This window comes from Microtus pennsylvanicus, chromosome 15, assembly GCF_037038515.1.
Source record: "Microtus pennsylvanicus isolate mMicPen1 chromosome 15, mMicPen1.hap1, whole genome shotgun sequence".
NCBI lineage: Eukaryota > Metazoa > Chordata > Mammalia > Rodentia > Cricetidae > Microtus > Microtus pennsylvanicus.
This window is the reverse complement of record NC_134593.1, coordinates 35,935,349-35,958,171: the sequence shown is the minus strand read 5'-3', so window position 1 is coordinate 35,958,171 and position 22,823 is coordinate 35,935,349. Positions and strand designations below refer to the sequence as shown.

Here is a 22,823-nt window from a genome sequence, read left to right as displayed (position 1 = left end):
ATGCTGTCAACCACAGAAGTTCTAGACTCGTAACTGTGAGCAACTAATTTCTGTTGCCATAAACTACCTAGGCCAAGGTATTTTGCTCTAACAGCAGAAATTGCCTACGAAGGATAACCAGAGACCCTGAGGAGGGATGAGAGTTGAGGCAGAGAGAAGTACGTAGTGTTCTTTCCTCCTGCTTCCTTGCCTTGGGTGTGGTGTACAGAATCCCTCCCCTACACAAGCACACATGGAATAACCACTTCACCCAGTCCTCCAGCCTTTTCTCATTTATCCCACACTTTGCCATTGTTTGCACTATTCAGTGCTAAGTAAGTAGGAGTATGGCCAAGCCCTTGAGTGGAAATTACTTCTGAACCCATAAATACAGGCAGCTCCAGAACAATGCTTGGCCATTTCTTTAGTACTCTTGGAGAATATTGCATTATCTATCTTCCTCTCTATTGCCAGAGGTTCCATAATGGACCTATTCCTGAGCTCTATTAAAAAAAAAATCTAATCTTTCCAGATAGATTTTACTGAGAAGCTAGCCAATAATAATTGAAATACATAACAAACAGATGATATATTCAGTTAAGAGAACTTGTTTTAAATTCTAAATTAACACTTTGATCTAATGTTCATTAAAAAAGAATCACTATAAAATAACAACAACCAAACACAGTTCACTACTTCCCTATCAGCTTCCTTTCGAGTGACTTCTTTATTAGGTTCACGCCTTCCGTTTTCAACAGCAAGCCCAAGTCTAGCGGCGTATATTGTAAAACAAGCATTATCCAATATTTAACAAAACAGTGAACTGAAATAAGCTCCTTAACTCATGCTCAAACTTTAAAAATTCGTCTTTTCTAACAAAGAACTAAAATTCTAAAGTGCCAGCATGGTACGGATGGAGACATGAGAGTCTAGTGGCCTTTCTTGATGAGAAGATTGTAGATAATGACTGAATGAAGTCCCCAGTAGAGACATGTAGAAAGATCAGAGTATCCTAAATGAGGGAGGAGCATTAAATGGAGTGAGTGAATGTGTTTAAGCGAAAGTAAATCTTGTGAATTCAAAGGAAATTAGAAAAGAGAAATAGAAACAAAACAAAAAAAAGCAGTAAACAGAAAGTAGTCCTAAGATAACATCATCCTAAATGAGAACAAAAGGGACAAACAGAAAGCAAAGGACTGCACACTAAAAAAAAAACTTCAGTAGTTACATTAACTATACCTAGAAACCACAACTATAAGATATTGATATACAATATAATAATGAAACTAACTACATAGTCTGAAAAATGAACTTTAGGCAACTCAAGATAGAAGGAAGATTTAATATGTATATATAGCTTATAGTATATAATATATTATACATAATATATAATATATATTCATTCACACATATAAATGCCAAAAAATAAAACCAAGCTAGATGTCCACTAATAGCTGAATGGATAAAACACATGACACAATATACCCAATGAAACTTTCTTAAGCTATAAGGAAAATGAAATGAAGACATGTGCATGTACATGGGTTCACCTGGAAATCATCTGTTAAACAAAGTAAGAAAGACTATCAACAGTACCATGTTTTCCTCATATGCAGCCCCTACATTTAAAATTACGTGTGTGTGTTTATATGTGTGTTTATGTGTGGGTATTTATATGTGTATTTGTGTGTGTGTGTGTGTGTGTGTGTGTGTGTGCGCGCGCTAAACATGGAAAGAGAAAGGAGATAAGAATCTAGGAAGAAATCTTAAGAGAGGTGGGAAATAGTCATGGATATGGACAATAGGAAGATAGAAGGAAGGGGAAGAAAGGTAAACAGTTGGAGGGGAAGGATATTGGAGAGGGCACTAGGAGAGGTGACTGAGGATAATACACGACACACATGAATGAAGATGCCATGATGAAATCCATTACTTTATATTCTAACTCAGAAACCAATAAAAAGATTAAAACAAGCATTAATTAATTTATAAAAAGTAACTAGTGTTACTTCAAAAAAGAAGACTTCAAATGAGTAATTCTAGAAAAAAATGAACATTACTTTATAATTATAAAGAGTCATTATTGAAGTCAAAAGACTATTTCTTTTTTCCAGAACATTTATTTGAATTTTTGTAAATGATATAATGGTCCAGTTTCATTCTTCTACATGTGGCTTTCCAGTTTACGCTTTGACATATTTTTAATTGATTTTTATTGAGCTCTATGTTTTTTCTGCTCCCCTCCCTGCCTCTCCCTTCCCCTTCAACCCTCCCCAAAGGTCCCCTTACTCCCAGTTTACTCAGGAGATCTTGTCTTTTTCTACTTCCCATGTAGATTAGATCCATTTATGTCTCTCTTAGGGTCCTCATTATTGTCTAGGTTCTCTGGGATTGTGAATCATAGGCTGGTTTTCTTTTATTTATGTCTAAAAACCACTTATAAGTGAGTACATACGATACTTGTCTTTCTTGGTCTGGGTTACCTTACTCAATATGTTGTTTTCTAGATCCATCCATTTGCCTGTATTTTTTTCTGCTGTGTAGTACTCCATTGTGTAAATGTACCACAATTTCTTCATCCATTCTTTAGTTGAGGGGCATTTAGGTTGTTTCCAGGTTCTGACGATGACAAACAATGCTGCTATAAACATAGTTGAGCACATGTCCTTGTGGCATGATTGAACATTTTTGGGGTATATATCAAAAATGGTATTGCTGGGTCTTGTGGAAGGTTGTTTTCTAATTTTCTGAGCTGGTGAGGATGTGGGGTAAAGGGAACACTCCCACATTGCTGGTGTGACTGCAAACTGGTACAACCCCTTTGGATGTCAGTGTGGTGATTTCTCAGAAAAGACCATTTCTTTAACACAGAAGACCAATCCAAAATATGTGCTCCCAAGAGTCTTAATTTCCATTAAAAACTGACAAGAGTGAGGGTTTAAACATTCCTTTCTCAGGAAGTGACAAGACAAAATGGCCACAGCTAATCATAAACAATATTAACATTAAGAAGGTTGGCAGGGGTTGGTAGTCTTGGAGGTCACTGAGCGTGGACGTCCCCATCAAGGTCAGCTTTGGATCTCACCTTCCGTTTTCCTAGTGACACCAGGAAGGAATCCATCACAACTGTCCCTCATTAGGATTTCAAGAACCATAAGAAAAGGTGGGTGGCACTTACGGCTTTCTTCCTCACTGTTTCTGTAAAGTCACACCCTACCATTAACACAACCCTTCCTACAGCTGCTTGCCAACCACCATTGAAGACTACGCCTGTTTTCTTGAACCCTGACTCCAACACAGCTCCCTCTTCCTCCTCTCCATGTCCCTCCACTCCAAGCTGCACACATTTTCACTTGCTCTGTTGTTTTTCTTCCAAACTCTAATAAAATAGTCGTCAAGCTTCATTCTGAATCCATTTTTAATTCCCTTATTAATGAAACCAAGAACCTCAATGGCGAACCTGACTTCCCCAATAACATTATCTGCTAAGTTTAACTTAAATGTGTAGAATGTTAAAGTCAGCAAAGCAGAACAGATATAAGAAACATACTTGTCAAGCATACTTAAAAATACTCCTGGGTAGCTTATCTCCCACTCAAGAATATTATAAACATCTGTGCAATTATAAATGAATGAATTCAGAAATGCTTTCCATAAAATATCTTGTGTGTGTGGTCTGCTTGTGTGCACTGCGTGACACAACCGTGAGTGCCTGTGGAGGTCAAAAGGCAGCATAAGATCTCCTGAAACAGGACTTAGAGGCCTTGCAAGCCATCTGACATGGTGCTGGGAACCAAACTTGGGTCTTCTACAAGAGGAGCCAGTGTGCTTCAGCACGCGGTCCTCTCCAGTACAACCCCAAAAGAGCTTTTCAAAATACAAGTATAATTTTAAGAAGACAAATTTAATAGAAAGAGCATATATTTGAACATAAAATGTCAATAAGAAATTCAAATCATAAAATATTTTCTGTTCGTAAATCATTTAAATAAATCAGTAATATAGGTTAGAAATGTAATCCTTATATGCCAAATATTGGAAAACGGGACAATATTTTTCTAAATCACCTGTGCATTCAAAAAGAAATCATAAGCCAAAGTTAAAAACAGAACTGAATACTAATAACATATTAGAATTTGTCAAAATATTATAATGATTAGAAGCTTTTAAGACAAAATAAATCAAAAAGAAAAAAAAAGAAACAACCCAAAAATTCTGTTATAGCCCCCACATCCCAGCATTGTAACCACATTACAAGAAAACTGTAAACCAAAAACTCACAAAGATACAAGAAATCCTAACAAGGCATTTGCAAACTAAGAATAGCAAATGTAGTTTAAAAAATTAAAAAGAGTACCCCATGGATATGTAGTATTTGACCCAAAATGCAAAGCTATTTCAACATTTGAAACTTAAAAGATTAAGTCAACAAACATTAATAAAATCATGAATGGGGAAAATCTGCAAAGAGCACAGATGTGGAAATGACATGGACCCCAAAATGAACACATGACCATGAGAAACAACTGACAAAAATCTCTCTAATAAACCCATCTATGGATGGCCTACCCTAAAGCTAGATACTGCACACACATCCTCTTTGGCCACAAAGGAGTCTCTTCCTATTTCTCATTGGTGACAGTCGTCACAGACAGGGTCGGAGAACAAAGGAAGAGGCCAAGCTATTTTTGTTGCTCCTTTTCTCTACCTGCAAAATCAAGGTTACCACACATGTGTAAAACTTATTCAGTGGGGCTGGAGAGGTGGCTCAGGGGTTAAGAGCATTGATGCTCTTCCAGAGGTCCTGAGTTCAAGTCACAGCAACTACATGGTGGCTCATAACCATCTGTAATGAGATCTATTGTTTGCTTCTGGCCTGCAGGCATACATGCAGGTAGAACACGGCTTACATAATAAATAAAAAATTGAACAAAAAAAAATAAATCTTAAAAATGTATTTAGTAAAGCTAGACAATATAAAAATCAACACAGACAGATACTTCACCTTGCAGTTTCCCAACTCTGAAATGCTACAACAGCAGTGAGCACTCAGGACAAGAAATACTTTGAATCTAGTTCTTTCTTCCAAGTTCCTTATGAGGCAGGGCAGGGCAGCAAGCCCAGGCTCCCATCGCCCACATGATCAATGCCCTACAGAGTACTGTCGCCAAGCTATACAATGTTCTGAAGGGGAAGAGGGTTAAGGGAATACTCAAATATTTCCCAATTACAGTGTTTATGAAGACACAACTCTCTAAAGCCAATGAGCATCTGCACAGAAAAGTCCCTTCCATGTCTATATGCCACCAATTAATACCAATATATCTGAGATAATGCTTCTAATAGCATTTTCAGATGTTAAATAGGAAAAAGTGCAACAAACGTGAAATATCCCTCTTTTTAAAACTGTAAGATGCTACAGAAAAATAAAGTAATGGCCCATATACCTGCTGATGAAATATTAATAGTATCAACGTGGCCATTTTCCCAATGAAATTCTCAACATGATTTCCATAAAAATTGATATGACCCTAACTTCTTGTTATACAAAAATATGAAAATCCAGTTATCAAAACAATCTTTAAAAAAGAGCAAAGTTGAAGGATATTTTTATAAGATTCTGTTCAAAATTTTGCAAAAATGTATACTAACAAAGAAATGTAAAATTCATGTGTTTGATTCATAATACCCAAAACAACCATGGTGGGAACCGAGACCACCCAGGAAGTATTTACTGGGTTAATGCCACTATTAAAAGGGCTTGCAGGTTCGCTCTCTCACACATGCCCCTCCACCACCTTCCATGGGGGCCCTCACCACACGACAGTCACTCATGGACCTCCCAGCCTCTGCACTTTGGAGACACGTTTCCTCTTTAGAAATTACTCAGAGCTAGATATTTTACCATCCCAGCACAAATGGACGGAGACCAAACTAGTTCCAGAGAAGTAGGGTGTAGCTAGGACAACAATAAAATGTGGAAGCTGCTTTGGAAGCTGACAACAAGCAGGGGCTGGAAGAGTTTTGCGGTAAATCCTGAGAAAATCCAGGACTGCTGTGAGTCAGACATCTGGGGTGATGCTGGTAAGATGGATCAGACAACAAGGCATTCCAGCGGAAGTCTTAGTCATCCTAGAGTTTCCCCAAGTGATGGTGGGGATTTGACAGAAATATGAACGGATCACTCCTATGAGAGCTCAGAAGGAAGGAAGGCTAAGTATCAGGAACTGCAGGAAGAGGAGAGCTTGCTACAGCGCAGCAAAGAACTTGGTCGAGTTACAGCTGTGTCCTAAAACTTCACGGAGGGCAGAATTTAAAGCCATGAACTCAGGGAGTTGGCAGAAGAAATCTCTGATCGGCAAAGCATTCGAGGTAGGTGCTGTGCTATTTCTCTGAATCGCTTATAGCGAAATTTGAGAAGCTAGAAATGATCTAAAGATGGTATTAACAAAAATGGAAGGAGAAGATAAAAGTTGGGAAGTTCTCAGCTAGGCCATGTAAGCAAAAAGGCCCAATGCTAGGGAAGAAGAACCAAGTGTGTATCCAAGCAACCATTGGATAAATGGGTTAACACAGATAGAAGAAACCACCCTCAATTAAGCAGGACAATAGAAGAAGAGCTGGCTAACATTTTGGACTTCACTATGAGGGGCTCTCACGTCCCTTCCAAGTCTGGGGAGCCAGAGCTTTAGAAGCAGGACAGTCTAAGAGGAGGGGTGCAGGGAATTTATGGGGTTTTAGGGCTCTTTATTCAGGGTTACCACATCCCAGCATTATCTCCTTGGATGTCCCAACCTTGGCTCCAGTGAGCCATGTGGAATCTTGACAGCTGCTCCAAAGGGTATTAAGAGATAGACCTTGGCAGAATTCTTGAGGTGCTAATTTGCAGGTATATATCATGCAAGAACTACCCCAGACCCCCAAACATGGAGCCACCAGTGTGCAATGCCAGCCTTGGAAAGTTGAAGACAAGAAATTGCAGGGTGAAAACTAAAGTTTGGGTTGCACTTAACAGTTACCTGGGGACTCGGGGGATCAATCCTCACCCTAGTGTACCCAGAAGGCAGAAAACAAACTCCAAGATTAGTTTCAAGGTGTAAGACTTACAAAGGGCATGCATTTCTTTCTTCCTCTTTCCTACATCCCCTTGTCAGGAGGCACCGTCTAATGTAAGCCCATCTTTCCACTGTATTTCAGATGCATGGGGCTTGTTTGGCCTCACGGTTTCCCACTGCAGGGAAATTTGATGTTAGAAGAAATTATGAGACTGGAACCAATGGGGATGGAATGGCAAGAGAGAAGGAGATAAAAATCTGGGGCTCTGGGTCAGAAGTAATGGTCTGCATTTGTTCCCACTAAATTTAGATGTCATATAGTTTAGCTTCAGGGCCAAAAACTTGGGAGGCGGGGCCTCTAGGGTAATATTTAGGTGTTGAGCTTTGTCCTCAGGACAAGATCAATGCCAGATAAAGGTTTCCAAAGGTTCCTTTAAGAGGAAGACCCCATTTCATAATAAAACTATTTTCATACTTCCAATTGAGTTGCAGCATCACACACGCAAGCACACACATACACATGTGCACACACACACGCACGCACACACACATGAGCACCCATGCTCATAAGCTTCATTTTCTGAGACTCTGTCCTGCTCTACCTCAGAGCTGGGTGGCTAACGTGTTGCCCAGCTTTGAACTGTCCTAGAGATCACGACACAGAGGCTACAGGGTTGAGAGATGCAGAGCTTGTGGGTAAAAAGAGAGGTTATCATAAACGTACCAAGTCATAAGGTACTCACGGTCAAGCCTGGCGATTAAGGCCCCACACTGACACGGGTATACAAAGAAGCAACTACCAGAGCCTAATGTAGCTTACTAAGAATGGAGATGCTCACCTGCCATGGACACAAAGCAAACAGCACCCTCTGGGACCAGCCAAAACACCAAAGTCTTTACTTACTTCCTTTGGCCATGGAGTTTGCCACCTAAAGGACTATACTCCTTCCGGATCTGTAGCCTATCCAGCTGAATACACTAACTGTGTCCTCCTCTCTCAGGCTGACAGAGAACATGTCAGAACTCATACCCTGCTTCTGAGACCCAAGGGCAGCATCCCCAAGTTCACATAAAAAGAAAAAGAACACGCGGCATGGACGCCTAATCTTCTCCTCAAGGCGACACGCTTGAACACAGAAATCAAGATTTATCTCTCTAACTGTAATCATTCTAAAAGCAAGACAGAGAATTAATAGTGTTTCATTTTGGGGGGAAATTGTCTAAAGTTAATATAAATTACTTAGGCTATTATTGAAAAATCACGTATATAAATCTGGTGTTTCTCTCAGGATTGGGTTTGTAGATTTATAGATCCTATGCAATATAAATGAGAACGAGGAAGGAACGATCTTATTCAATATTCTCACGCTGCACAGCAAATGATCTACATCCACACCACGTTCTCTTTGCTCGGGCCACTCTGGACGGCAGCTGCTCTCTGAACCTACCAGGTCCTGTCCTGCCAGCCCTCAGGGGCACAGCACAGGTTTCCCTTCAGATGGAGCCCTTCCGAGGCCTCTCCTTAGGAGTGATCTTCCTTATTGCCTCCTCAAATGTTACCCTCGCCTCCAAACTCTCATGGGTGTTCTAGCCCTTCGCTGTGGCTCAGCTCCATCCGCCTGGGACAGCTTGGGTATCACTACTAAAACGCTTCAGAGGAACATTTTGGATTTTTGCATTCTTTCAGATGTTGTAACATTTGCATTCACATAATGGGAAAGTTTGGGATGAAAACCAAGTCTAAACGTGAAATTCATTTCTGTATCACATACGCATACCTGAAATGTTAGGTAATATTTTTAGTGTGCATATATTTTGACTACAGCCTGTCACATGAAGTCAGGTAGAGAATCTTTCCACTTGTGGTCTCATGCTAGCAGAGAGAACGTTTTCTATTTCAGAACAATTTCTGATTTCTGATTTCTGAGGGAGGGATGCTCAACCTGAGATAGCTGGTTATTCACTGGGTTCCCCTAGGCGGGGCTGCCCGTTAGGTGTGCCTTCTGCAGCCACATAGAGCCCCACCATGCAAGGATCTAGTCTTGGTTAGCTCTGCCATCCTCCTCTTGAGTGTGTGCTGCGTGGGGTCTGCCAGGACATGGGAACATGTGGCGAGCAGAGGAGTTCACGTGTCCACCATTTCTTTCTACCTTGTTTGCATGTGACTTTCTCAGTGTCCCGTGAAAATAGAACTCCAGAACATGTGGGAGATGAGTGAGCCGCAAGGCCAAGCACATGTGTGAGTCGGCAGTGAGCAAGCACACTGGCAGCCCTGAGACGACGCCTTCCCTTCAAGCTAGGACTCCATCTCCACGCACAAAAAAGACAACAACGTTCTAGTTAGTAGCTACTTACCTCTCGCGGGTGGCAAGGCACAGAAAGAAAGGTGGGGCTGCTCACAACCCACTTTCCTTTAATCAAGGGAGGAAGTAGCAGGTGGAATACGGACAGTCCAGGAAGTGAAATAAGTGATTATCTGGTGGAGCAGTTTCACTGCGTGATTTTAGGGATTCCATATACAAGTTTAGAGTCCCCTCTGTACATTTAATACAAGCATTGCATGATGTAATAATGAGAGTAAATTTCAAAGTCATCACTTAATATTGAAAACATTCTCTCCATTGAATTATACTGAACAATATATATATGAACAATATATAAATGAAGAGTCTGCAGAAATAATGGCACTGTTCCCTGAATTTTGAACCAAGGGCTCCAGACTTTCACTCTGCACTGGGTCCAGCTAATGAGGTGGTGCTGTGGGAATTCCTACCGCCAGTAGCCTTTAAGTTACCCGCCCACTTGAGCGTGGCCTCTTATACTATTTATGCCAATGTAAAGCACTCCTCTAGCCTCTTTTCCAGCTGTGGGATTCGGCTGCTGTTCCCCGTTCCAGCAGAGGATTGTGATCTGTGAGTCTACCCCTAAATAAATAACCCTCAATTATACTCAATTCTGAGCTAGTGTGAGATTTCTTTAAAGCGTCCTTATTCAAGGCAGTGAGCCTGCCACTAAGAAAGGCGTGCTCAGAACACAGGACCTCTGCTTCAAGGACAGATCTACGGAATTGCAGCACATGGTAACATTTTGTGCTCGTTTGGTTTTCAGTAAGCGTTTGTTAGATATGAGGAAGATGCAATAAATACAAAAGATCTCAGAAGCCAAGAAAATGCTTATCCCCTTTCTGTTCTGTGGTGGATGCACCATAGCTGCAGAGCTGCATTTAAATGGGGACATAGACAAGGACCGATCACAGGGTACTAGGTTCAAACCAGGTCAGCAGCTTGATAGCTATGTAATCAAACAGAAGGGCACGAACCCTGCTGAGTCTCCATTTTCACTTCTGGGAAACAGGGATAATAAAGTATCTTAAAAGATGACGGGAGTGGAAAGCAATTTGGAAAGATGCTTGCTGTACTTAAGTGTTTGTGCTTCCAAAGCTACCAGGTCTCTAGAGAAGAGTAGCAGGGTGCTGGGTGACCTCACAGCAAGACCTGGGGAAGCTAAGAAAACCTAGGAGGAACACAGACAACAAGGTCTAGCCGTTGGACGTCTGTTACAGGGCAGAAATGAGTTTAAGAATGAGCGGGAGGTAAGCTGGGGAGATAGTTCAGCCAGGAAAGTACTTGCTATGCAAGCATGAAGTCCTGAGTTGAATACTCAGCACATAAAAGGCTAGGCACAGTGGCAACACATATATGTAATATATGTAAAATATATCAGTGTTAGGGAGGCAGAGATGGGAAGATCTCTGCAAACCACTGGCTAGCCAGTCTGGACAAATAAATGATCTCTGGACCAAGTGAAAGACCCTGTCTCAAGATATCCAATGAAGAATGAATAAGGAAAATACCCAGCACAATCTCTGTCCACATATGCACACACACAAACATGTATACCTGAAAACATGCACACACAAAGAATGCAGTGTAGAGCTGGGGATGTATCCAGTGGTGCACTGTGAGGTCACAGCAGGGATCTGGGAATAGTAAAGCATTGTAATCCTGACACTGCACAGACAGAGAAGGCCATTATGAGTTCCAGGCCAACCAGAGCTACATAGCAAGACCCTGTCTCAAAAATTTTAAAAATGTAGGGACTAGTGGAATAAAGTAATGATGAGGAAAAACCAACATGAATAAGAATTTCCAAAGAAGCAAATATAGACCTATCTAGGAATATAATAAATTGTCTGTCCCTGGAGATACCAAAATATACCAAAAAACATAGTTTGAAGGAGCATGCAACACTAGATAAAGACTGGACATGAAGCAGCGGTAGTAACGCTGGTGGTAGATGTTATTTCTTGGTGCATCTGAAGTTCTAGACACCTTGAGAGGCACTTCACATATACTGTCCTCTTAAATCATAGCAACAAATCCATGGGGTGGGAACAGCCCTCATCATTCTAGCTACTGAAGAATATTCCTTTGTCCATGATCACAAAAGCACCTCCCTTCTACAAAATTCAGTTCAGATTCCAAGATTCAGAGAAACTGGGCACATTTACCCAAATGTTAAAAGAAATGAGAATGATTACAAATCCCAGTTTGAACGTGAAACACTCCCCAAATAGCATCCTCCTTTTCACACAAACATGGCAGCATCCATCTGGACCATGAGAAAACCTAAAAGACACACTGCGTCTGTCCAGGAGGATGACATCACTGTAAAACAGAGCCTCTGAAAAGGAAAGGAAACAAAGGTGTTTGGGTCCCCCCCCCCCCCCCGCACACCACCTCCGGAGTGTGAGCTGCCAGCTTTCCCCCCATCTGCTCCTCTACAGAAGGACTGAATCCAGGCTCCTGAGTTCTGTCTCTAGCAAGGATCACTGAACCTGGACCTCTGCCTCTACCTTGGCAGCTGTGGGGGAGACAGGCCTCTCAGGCAGCATCTCTGTCCCATAGGAAGACATGTTGTGCAGCTTTTTATGCTTCAACACCGTGACGCTCTGTCTAGGAAAGCTACATTTGGGCCCCTGCTAGAGTGCAGCAGGTGCGTGAGTGCCTCTTGGTGAGCTACTGTTCACTTCCCTAGCAGCGACGCCCAGAGCGAGGCTCAAACCAGGATCTGTGGCAGCAAAGCTGCAAGGATCAAGTCACAGTCTCCAGTCCAGAGCCGCAGAAGCATACTCCTTTTCTTATTCTCTGTCTTTCTGTCTCTCTGTTTCTGTCTGTCTGTCTGTCTATCTTTCTCTCTCTATCTCTGTCTCTTTGTCTCTCTCTCTCTTGTGTGTATGTGTGTGCGGAACCTATTAGGATCCTCTTAAGGGGACATCAGCGCAAACTCCAACTGAAAATCAAGAATTGGAAGACGGACGACGCTTGTTCCTAAAACCATTTGAAACTCTTAATCTTCTCATACTCAGTAAAGCACTCCTTGACCACAGCTGCCTTGGAAACACACTTTTTCACAGAATGAAAAGCCAGGGCAAAGAATTGAGAGCCATGAACGATACTTAAAAGTAGAAGGGAAATGGTTACATAGCTACAAATGGGATCCCAGCCTGGCCAGCTGTTCCTCTCCTTCACACTAGTGATGGCGTTCAAGCACCTATACAGACGCTGTAAGAAACACACACATGCACACAAGAGAGAGAGAGAGAGACAAAGAGATAGAGATAGAGAGAGAAAGACAGACAGAGACAGAGAGACAGAAAGACAGAGAATAAGCAAAGGAGTTTGGTGAAACTCTGAAGCTACAAGTAGGAAGAAAGTGAGAATCTTGAATATTTCATTAGGATAAAAATGTCCCAATAAAAGCTTTACCACTGAAGACAGTTATTCCGTACTATCTGATCAGCAGTACAACTCCTTATCTCTCCCCATCACCAGAGCGGTTTTGATACTTGAAGCAATATAATATATTACACTCTAATACTTATCTGCTTCAAACGCAGTCGGAAAACACCCCTACCACATAAATCATACATGACATCACATTAGATCTTTTAAATAATGTTGTGAACACCAGGAAAATATTCTGGGCATCCATTTTTCATGTTTCTTTTGTTACTGCTCAAATGGAAGTGGCTACTTTGCTTCTCCATCAGTTCCTTTCAATTAAATAAATCAAATGTGTACGAAAGGTTTTCACGCATGAAAGGAAGTGCCTGCAGCTGGCAAACAGGAGCGGCCCCTGTTCGCACCCACGGCCCAGAGTGCTTGCTCCAGCAGGCCTGGCCTCCTCCACGTGTCCTGCCTCTTCTTAGTCTGCTGTCTTGGCCCCTCTCTGGCGTCTGTTTCAGCAGTGCTTCCAACACTGAGGGAAAGGGAGGGAGTTCCCAAACCCCTAGGCATCCCTCGCTCCTTGGCAGCAGGATCATACCACAATGCTGAAATAATCTGTGTATGTGCTCTGCACACAAGGACCTCTTTATCTGTTTCTGTCTTGCCCTGACAAACGCAACAGTGGGAACTCGAGAGACACGAATAAAGAAATACAGATCGTATGAAAAGTAGTAAAGAATGCCTTTGTAATGGGCCCCAGCAATGGATTTTGGAGAAGATTCAACTGCAAACTAAAAATGAACCTAAAGAATCTAGGATTTTTCTAATTCATATCTCACTAACTCACCCTTCCTTTCTTCCTTCTGTTTCTCTGTCCTCCCCCAGCTCACACTTACGTTTGCCTTCCAGAGAGCTAACCCCCATTTCACACATTCGCTCACACACGCTTAGCTTCTCTTTAAACTCAATGCAAGAAATACTTCTGCATGGTGTAGTCAGCTCGAAGGCTTCAGCTTGCTGTAAATGGAGCAAGAAATAGTCATGCCTACAGAAAATCGACACAACACTAATACTTTCTTATGTTCTTTAGGATAGCAGCAAATTAATGGGTTTTATCGGGCATTTTCACACATCTCACTATGCTTTGCTCTTATTCATCCCAACTACTCTGCCTGATTCCGGTCTTGTTGGAATTGTTCCCTTTCTCAGAATTCACAAGCAGTCCTTCCTGTTCTCATGTCATGTGTGTGGTATGGCCTCCTTCTCCTCCTCCACCTGTCGTAGGAGCTCTTCTTCCACCTCAAAATCCTCCTTTCAACTGTCATATCACACACACACACACACACACACACACACACGCACATACACACAAAAATCTATATTTCAAAAATAAGGAGGAAATGTGCTATTTTTTCCTGACTCTAGGTTACTTAACTTGATATACTGGCTTCCAGTTTCATTCTAAGACATTGCTTGTGCTAATACCTCAAAGTAAATCAATTGAAGATGAGGGCAGAGGCAACAAATGTTCTGCAAAGGACTCAAACAGCATAGAAAATAATTCTAAGAATTGACAAATTGGGTGGCATTGAATTAAAAGACTCCTGTGAAGCAAAGAAGCCATCAGCAGAGTGAAGCGCCTGCATCAGGAATGGGGGAAAATCTTTACCAACTGTACATCCAAAGTGAGGTAAGCATCTACAATCTATTTTTAAAATTCTAAACATTAAGTACAAAAAGCTCCAAACCATCACATCAGTAAATGGACTAATGAACAGAATAGATAACTCTCAAGAAAAGGAGTAAGAGGCTGGAGAGATGGTTTACTAGTTAAGAGGAGGTTCCTCTCCTACAGGGGCCCAGAGTTCAGTTCCCGGCACCCATGACAGGCAGCTCACAATTTGCTTCTAATCCAGCCCTTGGGTATCTGACACCTTCTTCTACAATCACATACCCATATGCATACATACCCCTGACACACACAAACACATATAAAACAATGAACGAGAATCTTTTCTAAAAGACAAAATATAAATGGCCAGTAAGTGTTTGATAAGGTGTTCAGCATCCTTAGCCATCAGGAAAGGGCAGATTACAACTGGTTTGAGGGTCTGTCTTACCCCTGTCAGAATCGCCAGCATCAAGGAAATAAGCAACCAAGGCTGTTGGGGAGGGGGCTCTCCTACGCTGTGATGGGAGTGCAAGCAGGTTCAGCCACTAAGGAGAATGACATGGAGGTCCTCCCCAGCCTCAAAGTGGACTGACCTAGGACCCAGTATCCCTCCCTGGTTCCACACTGGAAGAACTTGAAGGCAACACACCAGAGCTACTCTTGCATGTGCGTGTTTATTGCTACACTGTTCACAAACGCTAAGAAATGGAATCAAACTAATTCCTAAGAACTGATGAATGTCTAAGAAAGGTATAGACAGTGCTAGGTTTTAACTCAGGTGTGAAGAGGAATGAACTCGTGACCTCTGTAGGAAAACGGGTAGAAGTGGGTCTAGTCTCATCATGGGAGCACAGCTGGAATGAAAAAGGGGAGGAGTCAAGTATGCTTGGCTTGACAAAGGTGAGGTAAACAATCTTGGTTATAGAAAATTCAAGTATCATCACAGGGATGTACTGCTCACCTCCCTGAATGAACACAGCACATCTAGACTATTTTGACTTTTGAATGAAAGAATAAACTATTGATTTTATGATTGGTGTTTATTTCAGTTTTACTTCTTTTAGAGAGTTATACATTTTTAAAGTTTTATGTGTATGTGTGAGTGCCCACATACATGTCTGTGTACCACATGAAGACCTTGTACGCACCAAGGTCAGAAGGAGTCAGATCCTCTGGAACTAGAACTATAGGACTCCAATGTGGATGGTGGAAGTTGAGCCTAGGACTACTGCAAGGACATAAAGTGTTCTGAACCGCTGGATCAGCTACTTGCCTGCCTCTTTAAATGGTATTTCTAATTTTTATTTATGAGTATGTGTGGTTTGCCTGTGTAAGTGTACGTGATGCGTGTGTGTGGTTGCCCTCAGAGACCAGAAGAGGGCACTGGGTTCCTGTCTCCAAACTCTCCAAACCATTGAGCCAGTTCTCCAGCCCTTTCTTATTTTTAATCATGTGTATACACATGGATCAGTGGGTGGGTGTGTGCACATGTAAATTCAGGTGTCCATGCAGTCCAAAAGAGGATGTCGGTCCCTTGGAGCTGGACTTACATGCCATTGTCAGCTAGCTACCAGACATAGATGCCAAAGGCCAGTCCTCGGGAAGAGCATCACGCTCTCTTAACCATTAGGCCATATCTCTAGATTCGTGACTTGAATTTAGATGGCAGCTTAGAACATGTCACCTTATTTACATATCATATATGGATGTACGTTTGTGCACACGAGGGTGCATGCGTGCATATGCATATAGAGCTCAGAAGTTATCCCTGGTTATCATTCCTCAGGAGCTTTTCAACTTGCTTTGGAGACCGGGTCTCTCTCTGGAACCCAGGGCTTCCTAGTTAGGCTGGGCTGGCTGGCCAGTGAGCCCAGCAAACTCTTTGTCTCCTTTTTTCCAGTCCTGAGATCGCAAGTGCATGCCATCACGTGGGTGCTATGGATCAAGCTCAAGTCCTCACTACACAGAAAGCGCTTTACCAAATGAGCCACATCCTCAGTCCAGAAGTATCAGTGGTGGTGGTGGTAGAGGAGATGGTGGTGGCAGTGGTGGTGGTAGTGGTGGTGGAGGTGATGGTAGTGGTAGTGGTGGGAGAGGTGATAGAGGTGGTAGTGGTGGAGGTGGTGATGGAGGTGATGGTGGTGGTGGTGGTGGTGGTGTGTGTGTTTATGGAGGAATATGTTACATTTTACATGAATGTTTCAATGTTGGTGGTCTTCCTCTATTACTGTTCTCTACCTTATTTTTTGAGGATGGGTCTCTCGAGATAACGTGAACTTAGCATTTCAGCTAGGCGGGTTTACTGGTGAACTGAGATACACCTGTCTTTATGCCCCTGGGGCTGGAGGAACAGATTCATGAAGCCAACAATGATTTTCCCGCGTGGTTGTTGGGGATTCCAACTCAGGTCCTCACGTTTACACAGCATGCACTGTGCCGAGCCATCTCCCCAGCCATAGTATTTATCTTTCAAATCTGCTTTTTCAAGGAAATGGAATGAGGTAACCATTCCCACTCATTGAACAACTTCATGCCAATTGATAACAGCCTGATGTGGACACTTTAAAGGGCCCTGGTTCCCTGAAATGTATGACGTCACGGGCTGGGCTACAGCTAATTCATCATCTCTACTAGCTGTCACCATCTAAACAGCACAGATTCCAGAGCCCATGGGCAGAAGTGCTATTCTCCTGCTGGGATGAGGCCCAAACATAAGCTCGAAAGAGCTCGCCAGTTGTCAGCCAACACCATGCTCTTCTCCCAGACAGAGGCGGGAGCGAGGCAGCAAGAACTGTATAAATAAAGCCATATCTTTGGTCTCCTGTGACAAAGCCTATCTTTCACATGAGCTTTCCACAAGCAATGTGGCTGCCTCTCTCTGCTTCTCTTCTGCAGTTCCTTGGTGCTTGTCCCCAGTTATCAGCCACACAAAGACGAGTTCCATGCTCTGACCTTCCCAGGTGCCCAGTACAATTATAAGAGTGCATGATAATATTTTGTTCAAGTAAACCACACATATATGGGCGCAAAAAGGGACAAAGTGTGGTCTGAAGTTGAGAGGGAAAAAAAAACAGCAAACAAACAAAAACAGAAAATCACACAACAAATCCCCCCCCCAAAATATTAAGACTTTAAATTCTGTTTTGAAAACTTTTCATTCGTTTTGACCATTCAGTGTCATTTCTGCCACACACACATGGGCTTTACCACAATGCTAAACTTACTCATAATCTTATGCAACAAACGTGCAGGGGCAAGAACTGGTGGTCTAGGGAGGAGAAGTAGATATTCTACTGTGTCAGAATTGAATGCACACAAGCCGTAAATCCACAGCTTCTGCATTGTTTATTCTGTGTGTGAGGACACACGTGTGCACATGCATGGACCTGTGTGCTTGTGTGTGTGAGTGCAGATGCTACGGTGCTCATACAGCCGTCAAGGGCAACTTACAGAAGCTGGTTCTTTCCTTCTGCAGTGTGGAATTGGTTATAAAGCTCAGCAGCTAGCACCTTTGCCAAGGCAAAGACCCCAACGGGAAGGGTCTTTCTTTAGGTGGAAGACATTGTCTTTGTTTGTAACCCAAAGTCTTACGCTCACGAGCTCCCTGCCCTCCTAGGCTGTCTCCTTCTCGTCTAGCATGTCAGCATGCTACAGGCCGCCAAGCTCCTTCCTGGAGTACTTCCCACCACCTTGGATTGCAGAACCATGGCAGACGCCCACAAATCATACTAACAGACTCAAATTACATACTTTTTGTGACCATTCTAGAGCTAATTCCTCACTGCACCTGTTAAGCCAGATGGGAACTGAGGAACAAGGCCTTCCTCTGAATCCAGCAACAAAAGGCAATTCTCACCCACTCTTCGCTTGAACCTGCCTTTGTAAGGGGTTTCCCAAACTGACTAGCTCGCCTCCTTCCCACACAGAAGCCTAGCAGACCTAAATAAAAAAGATGCTCTTGGTGGGCAGACCACACAGCCAAGTTGACAGCCATTGCAAAGTTGTTAAAACAAGTTTGTTTAGATGTGAGTTTCCTTGAAATCAAAAGAGCCAAAGCCAGTAGAAGACACACAGTTCAGAAGGTCACATGTGCCTACAGATGCAGAGGACACGGAAGACAGACTGGCAGAAGATTGGAGAAAGGAATTTCTCAATTACATGATGTTCATATAATAGAAAAACCCTATGTAGCCCCTCTGTACTTTCTTTCTCCCCCAGTCCTTAATTTCATCGTCCTTAATTAAATATTATAAACCACATAAAATATTGTATTGGCTCGCTTTGTGTCAACTTGACACAAGCTAGAGTCATCGGAGAAGGAACCTCTATTAAGGAATGTTTCCATGAGATTCAACTGTAAGACATTTCCTCAACTAATGATCAATGGGGAAGAGCCCAGCTCATTGTGGGTGGTGACATACCGGGGCTGGTGGTCCTGGATTCTATAAGAAAACAGGCTGAGCAAGGAAGTGGAAGCAATCCAGCAACCCCTCCATGGCCTCTACGTCAGCTCCTACCTCCCAGTTCCAGCCCTGCTTGAGTTCCTGTCCTGTCTTCCTTTGCTGATGAACAGCAATGTGGAAGTGTAAGATGAATAAACCCTTTCCTCCCCAACTTGCTTTTTGATCATGGTGTTTTGTCGCAGCAACAGAAACAAATAAGATAAATATTATCAACTTGGAAAGTTTTAAATATGAATTTACCCACTGAAGTTATAAGCATTAATATTATGCTTGCCTGTTGAGTCCCCGATGTTAAAGAAATCAATTTTGTAAAGGTTAGATGGCTAGACAAAATAACCAGTTCCTAATGAGAAGTCACTTTAAATTTAAAACCAGAGGTCTTTATGCAGCATTTTCTATTACGGGAAATATACGGTTTCCTAGCGCACTAAAGACCATGCTGCCAGACACCGGCAATGGGAATTTAATACCCTCTGGGCTTTAATAAACCCAGTTTCTCCCTTGTCACTTTTCTTTGATTTCTTTACCTTTTTGTCCCTAGAATGGTAAAGAAAGGGCTGGAGATGTGAGGAGACATGGGAAATCAGACCAGGCTAAGATCCACAAGCCACAGCACTTCCTTTTTCTGGGCTTCATCCAAAATAAAATAAAATAAAGTGAAAACCTGACTTACCGGGATATTTTAATCTATTTTATTTATTGAGAGAGAGTATGAGTGTGTGTGTATGTGTGCGCACACGAACATGTGTACTCTACAGCACACATGTGAGAGATGGTGCTCTCCTTCCACCGTGTGGATCCTGGGAATTGATTTCAGATGTCAAGTGTAACGCAAAGCACTTTCCCCAGCCTGAGACATCTGCTGGCCCCCAGACTCAAAGCTGTAGGTAAATTTTTTTATTTGATGTGATATTAAGGGCAATCTCAACAACATATACCAGATAAAAGACTTTGCAGGGGTATGAAAGCATGTGTGTTCTCTTACTTAGCGTTTATTTTCGATTTGCTCTCCAGACCTCGGTCACCTAGAACTCCTTCTGGCATTTAAACCCTAGCCCCTCAGAGATCATCTGAACAGCTCCGACTATGGCGTCAGTGTTTCCTGACATGTGAACTGTGACTGAACTCTTCTGTACAGTAATATTCTGAAAAGATAAGACTCTTGTGAATTAATTTGTGAACTATTAAAAAGCACACATTTGTTTACAACTAAGTTTCTGGGGCTTATTCATGCATTTGAAAATGTCTAAGAGAATAGAACAGGAAGTAGGATTTCTCAGGACCCATCTGACTGTGCATTCCTCTGGGGTAATGTGTCACTAGCATTCGTTCCACAGAACAAGTTGGGGGGGGGGGGAAATGAACCACATTTACAATTCAATTGTGCATATTTGTGAAAAATCATTTTAGACTTGATCTTAGCCCAAAGGCAGAGAAGCAGCAGTGCCTCTTATATCAAAGGGTAAATGAAGGTACCATAGTGTCATTAAGAAATTCAGTGAAGGGCTGGAGAGATGCCTAGGCAGGGATGAGCATGGCTGCTATTCCAGCAGGAATCAAGACCAGGGTTTGATTCCCAGCACCCGTGTGGCAGTTCAGAACTGTATCTCCAGTTCCTGGGGATGCACGTCCTCTTCTGGCCTCTGGAGAACCAGACCCTCACATGACACACAGACACCTACTCAGGTACTTGGGACAGTGTGATATGACATCAGCAGTCACATCCTTCCTGGAGTTGCAGGGAGGCAGAGACACAAGGTTTATTGGCCTGCCAGCCAGTCTATCCTGACTACCAAGCCCCAGGAGCCAGTGAGACAATCCGTGCAGAAACCAAGATCCTATGGACCAAACCATTCACTCACACACACACACACACACACACACACACACACACATGGTTGTGTGAGAATATGAGGGAATGGGAAGCGAAGTGGGAACTAAGATTCTTCCCTTTCTTTAGCTGGCAAAGCTTCTGACTGTTCCCTCTCAGGTTCATTTATTTGATCGAATAATAACACACCAAAGATTATTTCAATCAACAGTTTTCCTACTGTGCTACAGAGGCAGGAGATTCTCCACCTCTGTGTTTTGATGTCCCTTATTTAACCCTTCCTGTCCCACCAGCCTCCACCAGAATCTAATGACCACTATCCCATCTATTCTATGAGACAAACTTTGTAGTTTCCACAGATGAGTTTGAAAGTGTGTACTATTTATCTTGCTATGTTTAGTTTGCTGAAAATAACTGACCTCCCCTTCATCTGTACTGCTGCAACTGATGGGCTTTCATTCTTATTTTGGTTAAGTAATATTTTATATATATATATATTCTACCATGCATCTATGGATAGACATCAGTCTGATTCCCTACTTTATCGACTGTGATTAATAATGAAATGGAATAAACATGTGAGCTTGGGTATCTCTTTGGTATAACAGCCTTGCTCTTTGTATATATACCCAGTAGTGACACTTCGTGGTCATGTGGGAGCCTGCTTTTCAGTTGCCTGGGGCCATCTCCACATTGTTTTCAAGGATGGCTAGACTAATCTGAGTCCTTGGCAATGCTCCACGCCGTGTCCGTGCAGCCTCACTGGCATTTGTTCTTCTGTCTTTGGATGACACTCCTAACTAAGGAGAGGTGGTGGCTCATTTCTAACTGGCCAGAAGGTAAAATTCGCAAGACATGGAAATAGCTGATGCTAAAGGAACTGGAAGATTGTTTACCCTGTGCTGACCTCACACCTCATCTACATGTACTGAGTTACCACAGTGAGCTTCCACTGAGAATGTCATGCCTCAATTTAAAAAAAAATAATAACAAAATATGTGACTCAGACCAGTCTCTTTTTTATTATTATTATTATTTACATGAGAAAACTAAACCCCAAAGAAGTCGCCTGCTTTGCCTAAGGATTTTCAGAAGAAGTGGTTAAACTAAAAACAAGAAATCTACAGTTCTATATTCTATATTCATATTAACCAAATCATATTCACTCAATATGTATTATACATGATTATATATACTAAGATAACCTATGTATATGAGCATGTATCTATTTAATACAGATTAAAATACCAATCTTCTGATTAAATTATAGAAAACCTAGTGATTCCTACTCTGAAAATTTGGTGGTTTTGGATAATTTAAATAGGTCTAGACTAACATTTCCCCTGCATTATTTACGAAGAAGCATGCCAAATGTAAACACAGCACTTGAGATTCTTAACTCCTCTATCATGGGCAAAAATAAAGATGTTTGACTGCTTTAACAGTAACTAACCAAACCCCCCTACTTTTCAACTATTTGTGAAAACGTTTTTCTTAAAAATAAATTGGCATTAAAAATACCCTTAATCAAAGAACCTTGGTGCTAAGGTTGTAACATAGATGTAGAGCAAATGCTTAGCAGGCACGAGGTCCTGATTCTCTGTACCAAAAAGAAACAAGTAGGATAAACTTAGGAAGCATTGTGCATGTTCTATCATGTGTCTCCCATCATTTCTACAAAGCCAGTACTTCATTCAAACTAGAATCGAGTTTTCAAAATTAATGTTAAGGCAAACTAAACAGAACGACAGCATCAAATGTGTCCTCTCAAACCGAGAATCTAACTTTAGAAACAAAAAGACATAAAAGTCAAACCGCATATATTTTTGGATGGTTTTCAAAGAGTTACCTTGGAATTTGTATCGGGATTGCATCAAATCTGTAGACTGCTTTTGGTGGAAGGGTCATTCCCAATGATTGGTTCTTCTAATCCATGAGCACGGGCGGTCTCTTCATCTTCTAGCACATTCTTCAGGCTCTTTCTTCAGTCACTGGATGGTTTTACTCTTGCTCTCCCATCAGCCTGTAGAATTCAACTTAATAATACCTGCTTTGGAAGCTTTCCCAATCTCCTGGACACATCAAGGTCCACTC

At 42.1% G+C, this 22,823-nt stretch overlaps 1 protein-coding gene across 5 annotated transcripts in view; it reads right to left on the bottom strand.

The window, feature by feature from the left end:
- Enox1 (ecto-NOX disulfide-thiol exchanger 1) overlaps positions 1-22,823 on the bottom strand; it is a 565,092-nt gene that overhangs the window by 490,054 nt on the left and 52,215 nt on the right. Inside the window, exon 1 of one of the 5 annotated variants that reach the window (XM_075949641.1) lies at positions 22,579-22,661. The exons of the other annotated variants lie outside the window; for them this stretch is intronic. The gene's annotated coding sequence lies outside the window, so the exon portion shown is untranslated. Of the gene's footprint in view, positions 1-22,578; positions 22,662-22,823 lie in introns of those variants that run through there. 5 annotated transcript variants of the gene reach the window in all.